This window comes from Epinephelus moara, chromosome 7 (assembly GCF_006386435.1).
Source record: "Epinephelus moara isolate mb chromosome 7, YSFRI_EMoa_1.0, whole genome shotgun sequence".
Lineage (NCBI taxonomy): Eukaryota > Metazoa > Chordata > Actinopteri > Perciformes > Serranidae > Epinephelus > Epinephelus moara.
In genome coordinates this window covers 25,449,145-25,455,144 of record NC_065512.1, presented here as the reverse complement: position 1 = coordinate 25,455,144, position 6,000 = coordinate 25,449,145, and the positions used below count along the sequence as shown (strand labels likewise).

At 41.4% G+C, this 6,000-nt stretch overlaps 1 protein-coding gene across 1 annotated transcript in view; it reads left to right on the top strand.

Annotated features, from left to right (window-relative positions):
• The first annotated feature begins 568 nt into the window (after positions 1 to 568).
• The window catches only part of map2 (microtubule-associated protein 2), a 134,776-nt gene continuing 129,344 nt past the window's right edge, over positions 569 to 6,000 (top strand). Inside the window, exons 1-2 of the mRNA XM_050048797.1 lie at positions 569 to 591; positions 848 to 935. The gene's annotated coding sequence lies outside the window, so the exon portion shown is untranslated. The remainder of the gene's footprint in view (positions 592 to 847; positions 936 to 6,000) is intronic.

The following is a 6,000-nucleotide window of genomic DNA, read 5'->3' as shown; positions in this document are numbered from 1 at the left end:
TTGCTAATCATTGATATGTCCCAAACTGTAAAAAATAAAGAATAAAAAATCCCCTTAGCATATAGTGCACAGAAAATAATTCAAATTTTGTGTTTTTTTAAAAAAAAAAATGAAAAAACAATCAGTCAAACAAACAAACAACAGTGATATTATGTAAACAAACTGGCCTTTAAATAATAAAAATTCTGAAAATAAATGAATATTCGGTAGTTGTGAACAGGAGTGATAATGGTTTAAAAGATTAATTCACTGAAACTAGAAAATAATTTATAATATTTAAATGGCTTTTTTTTTGCGCAGACATTTTTGTCCACGAATGACACCATAGAAACTTTTTTAAAGGATGCAGAATTGTTGAGGTTACATTTACATTACCATCGCGTTTAAATCTCTCTCTCTTTAAAATAATGTACACAATATCTACCAATACTCTCTTAATTCTAGAAAACGGGTGGAGCACAACACCGTAATAACCAGAGCACAATGACAATGTGACGGTGAGACTTGTACAGTCATTACGGTAACTGTAGGCTGCGGAGCCCCTGTGTCCGACAAACCCGGAGTTGCACTGAAAGACACTGCGCCGAACAGGTAACAAATGACACGTCTTTTTTTTCTTTAACAGCTTGATAAAAGGAGATAATATGTACGAATGATGACAGGAGATTGTCATATTGGCGGTCATGTTGCATATTTACACCCGACAGTGAATGACCATTTGAGCAGGCATTGGAGCTGAAATGATGAGGTGCCCCTCTGTGTGGATGGAGAAAGGACGCATTGTTCGTCTCCAGGAGAATTGGGTCTGGGTTCTGATGAGTCTGTTCTGTCTCATCTCTGTTTGCAGCCAGGGTTACATGAGCAGTGTTGCGGAATTAAGTCTGACATGAAATCACAGCTGAGCAACAGATCTAAGAGCCAGATCTCTGTCATAGGTAAGAGACTTATTGATTGCTGACGTGCCTATTATTGTTCCAATTACGCACTGTAATGCTTGTTTTGTTGACGGCTTGACAGGATAATGTCTGCATTGTGCTACATAAAGGCTCTACCTATTGCGGTCACTGCGGGAACTTGCCTTGCTGCGGTGGCAGTGCGCGGATAGTACGCCTATAAGACGTTATAGACAGATTTAACATGAGGTCACTGTGGAAAAATCATTGAGAATATGCTCCTGTAGGAATGTAAACGTGATTTATAATCTGAGCAGCGCTGCCTAATGAGAGAGGAAGAGAAAGAGGGGTGCAAATTCAGGTGCTGAGTCATATTGGCTGGTCCCTCTCTGATTGATCACACAATTAAACCCCAATGTGTGCATGTTTGTTAAAGGCAACATAACCTAATGTTAAATAATCCCATTTTATCTGCTGTATTTGTGCTGTTGAGGTGATTTTATTTAATTGAATCAACTGTAAAAGGTGGTTCTGTTCAATCTTAATCTCTTTATTGAACCCCTGCTTCATCATGAGCCCAACATGGCAAATGCAGCTAAAGCAGGCTGGGCTGTTCCACCTCATACTGAATGGATATTAAATGCTGATCCTAAACATGATAGATGTCTCGTTCACTACATGCAGGCTTCAGTTCAATCTCATTTACATAAAGGGGCTGACTATTGATTTCCCTTTGTCATGTCCACTTGACCACGGTTTGTGCAGGCAAATTTGGATGCCTGATGCATTCAGGATGAGGCTGGGGTGCACTGAGTCATGAACGGCCAGGCAGGCAGGCAGCTTGGAGCTCCTCCTCGCCGAGGGGAGTGGGCTGATAGTCCTGGAATACCGGGCTGGTCGTCTATCGGTATCTATCATCCCTGCTAGATTTGCTTTTTGCCTGCTGTGATTGTCAGGAGCAGATTCAGCGGTATACTGATGTGATTCTTTGGATGTTATATGCTAAGGGCAGACAGGGGGGAGGCTATGAGCGAAAACTGGGAGATTCGTCACAGTTAGCACCTATAGATTGCTGTCTGTCTGTGTTGACACATGGAAATGTGTCTTTGGCTTATACATATTAAAGACGTCATTTTTGACACCCATTTTACAATTGAATTTAAATTTAAAACAATCTGTAGATTATTTGCAACCTCTGAAATGCTGTAACATTGGCATCTTGTGTTCGTACATGTATATGCATGCTAAAACGACTCCTTTTAGTGCTAAATTCCTCATATAGATTTTGTGGAACTCATTGGAAGTGACGAGGTAGGCAAGTTTACCGATGGTGTTTGTGTTTTGGTAAGGGCTTAGAGGGGAAGTGGACCTCAGAGATGGGAGGTGCTGGCCAGGTTTTATAATGACATGCCTGTTCTCTGCCTGAACGTACCAGAAACTCATCTCGAACTCCCTGTGACAATATAAAGTAGCAATTACAAGCTGATTTACAAAACTAATTCGATAGTGAGTGAATCTTCATTCATTCATTTATACATTTATTCATTCATTAGCTCAGGTGTAGAGACATCAGCTGAAAATGAAGATGTCAGGGTGATGCACGAGCCGTGTATAGCTGAGCTAATGAAATCACTGCCGGTGTTGTGTGCGGTCGATACAGTAGGAGGCCGGATTGAAAGTCTGTCAGTCAGATATCAGCGCGAGGAATCGGGAGATGAACCAGAGATCTTATGAGGGATGGCATTTTTCACGGTCTTTCTGAATGAACTCGACTTGTACAATAGTATTGTGGAAAGATACAGATGTATAGCGCGAGTTTCCTGTGAATAAATTAAGCATGAGGTGAGTGTGTAGCATAGCCTGAGGTTTTAGTTTAATTAGGAGTGCTGTCTGTGTGATAGTAAAGCACATTTCTCTTGGAAGTATGGATTTACACAGGAACACATGAAAAATATCATCATTTAGCAAAAAAGGAAAAAGAAAATATTCACGACGAGCCTAAAGATAAAAGTCGGATTGAAAGACGGGTTTTTCTATTGATGTCAAAACATCAATAGAAGGGAAGACCTAATAGTGAGTGTTTAGCTTTTCTGCAGTCTCAATACTGAAAATCTCCTTTGGGTTTTAACCAGCAGGAGTGAGGAAACCTGAAAGAAGAGTAGGGTCAGAGGAACCCGGTAAGGGAAAAGAACAAAACATACAGGGCTTTAAAAACAGAACCTTGAAACCAATTGTTTATTTGACTGGTAACCAGGGAAGCGAGGCTACTGAGGGATTAATGGACTCTCTTCTTGGTGCCAGTCAGGAGCCTGGTGGCAGTGTTTTAGACCACCTGCGGGGGAGACTGGCCGGCTCCCACAGAGTTACACAAAATCAAGAAAGACAGAGATTAAGGCAAAGAGTGTGACAGTTTCCAGATACTCACCTCAGAGAAAACACTGGGTTGAAAGGGTCTTATTATTGTAGCTTTTGGCATTCATATAGTGATGATAGCTTTGCATGCACAAACTGCATTGCTGAGATATGGGACACAAAAATATAGAAAGAGACAGTAAAGACTAAGAGAAGTCTACTGGACACAGAGGACAGTTTGGGTACTAAATGTTACATTCACCTCTGTTTGCAGCTCCTGATAAGATCGTTTGGATAATTAGGTTAAACCGGGGATTTGTTGTCTGACCACATGCGTTGCTTGCCCTAATAGACTCAATGTCTGTTGTACAGTAATGCCGTGCCACTGCAATCTTATCTCAGTAATTACATTTACAGCATGTCAGGTTTCCCACGGTGATGGAAAACCTGGGAGTGATGGAATTCCACAGTCTCGTTTTCCAGGACCGGAAATTCATGGAATTGGTAAAATCCATGACAGTTTTGGAAAAGCCATGGAATTTTTCTTGTGTGTAATGAAATTGTTTCAATAATCCTCCGTGGATAACCTTCCATGTAATGTAACATAACAGCAAAATCATTGTATGTAGCTGATACATGATGTGTGGTATAGACCCTTTTAGGGCTGACGTCACAATGACGTGAGTTTTTTAGCTGGAGACAAAACACGACTCACCACCACAGGGCTGTAGGCTACATAGGAGTCTTAAAATGTTATCTTGTTGTGTTATTGGGTGCCAGAATAGGAGTCATGACTCAAAGCTTAAATTTGATGGCATACCAGCCACCACTGTCCATCAACAAAAACAAAGACATCTATGGTTAAATGTGATAAGAAGAAAGGTTTGAATGGAGGCCATAATCACAAATGCTCAGCGCACACTCCATATCAGGTTACTGTTGTAGCGATGAATAATGTGATGTGTATTAAGGGTTATGTCCCCCTAATCAGAAATTGGGGAAGTATTAAGAGGAATATTGGATTTCTGTGTAACGCTAACTTTTTAGTGCATTAGCTAACGTTAGCTTCGATAGCAAAACAAGCTGTACATTCTGATAGTGTTAAGAATATATGGGTGGTCCAGTTTGTGCCAGAGTGCAACGGCACTTGGAATAAGTATTTCTGTATGCACCACTTGTATCATCTTCCTCCATTGTCTAAAACAAGCCAAAGAACTTGCTAGCTAGCGCTGACTTATGTCTGTGGAGAACTGTTTTGCCTCCAGCTAAGCCCTGTCCACCAAAAACCATCATACTGTTTACTAACAGTAATAGGGTCTATATCATAACATACATTTCTTTGTTATCTCTCTCCATGTGTACCAGCTATCTTAAATTATGTTTGAATAGAGTTTAAATCTGATATGTTTAACACCGGGCAAGTGTGATTTAACATGTAAGGTCATAAATCCCAGAGTTTCCATACCTAAGCCCCACTACTTAGAAGGTATGGAGCATTCCTTTTTTTTTTTTTTTTTTTTTGAGCAAATTAACCGATGGAGCCCTTTCTCACTCTGAAGTCATCAAAATCAGGCGCGTGGGCAGTGAATTGCAGCATCAGAAACCAACAAAAAAGTTGGCATGATGCATGGCCAGTTGTCGTTATAGTTGAGCAATGTCTTGCGGTGTCAGAGGGAAACACGGCAGGACAAGGGCAAAAATTAAGGCGGCAAAGGTCCAAGTGGGGCGGTTGTAAGTGGTGGTGGATGGGTCCAACAAACACGGACTTTCACCCAAGAGAGAAGTGTTCTTGTCCCGTAAGAGTTATTTTTTCCTAAACCTAATCGTGTTTTTGTTGCCTAAACCCAACCATGTGTGTTTGTTGTTGAAGGGAAAAAAAGCATCAATTCACAGTGTTGTAGCGACGTAGTGCGTTTATTTTGAAAGAGACTGTATGTAAACGTCAAACGTCACAAGAGAACTTGTCACAGTGTCCCAGATTGTCAACACCCAATGCACCCATGGTACCTTGCATGTCGTATGTGGAAGTGGAAAGTCCATGACCAAAACGTCAATATGTGATGAAGTTGGAGTGCGAATTTCTTGACTTGATGGGCCAACCGAACTGTCAGTTGTCACTTCCCCACTATGGGAGCTCCACTGCTCCATGTTTGCGGACTGCCTTCAATAATATAATTAACGTTTTGGAGTAAAGTGTCCTATACAGTTTTGTTTGTGTTATACACTGTAAATGGTCATGGAAAAGCTTTGAAATGTTGTCCATAAAACTGTGTGGGAAGCTGGCTTGTGTCCAATGTTTAGAGTTGAATAGGTAAAATATGACCAGTAAAATACCACATTTCTTGTACAGAGATCTAAAGGAAACATTTGCCGAATCGATTATCTCCATTGTCTTCAGTACAGTCGGCTGTCAGAGCGAGCAGTCCAGGCAGTGGTGCCAGGTAGCACTGCAGCAGACCAGTTCACACTCATGTGGTGCCACGTAGTGTAGGTCAGCTTTACATAAGCCCTGTGTGTCAGTGAGACAACCTAATCCTGATTCCTACAAAGATACTTAGTCAGCTGGGCACACACACACACACACACACAAATACACAAACAGGCAGTCCTCGCTTGTCACATTTAATGATTGACGTAATGCTCCCTGTGTGTTTGTGTGTGTGTGAGAGACAGACAATGTGGGAAAGGCTCTTTGTATGAAAGAAGAGACACACTCGGTGGGAGCTTTGGCAGCGGCACCAACACACACTCAGCC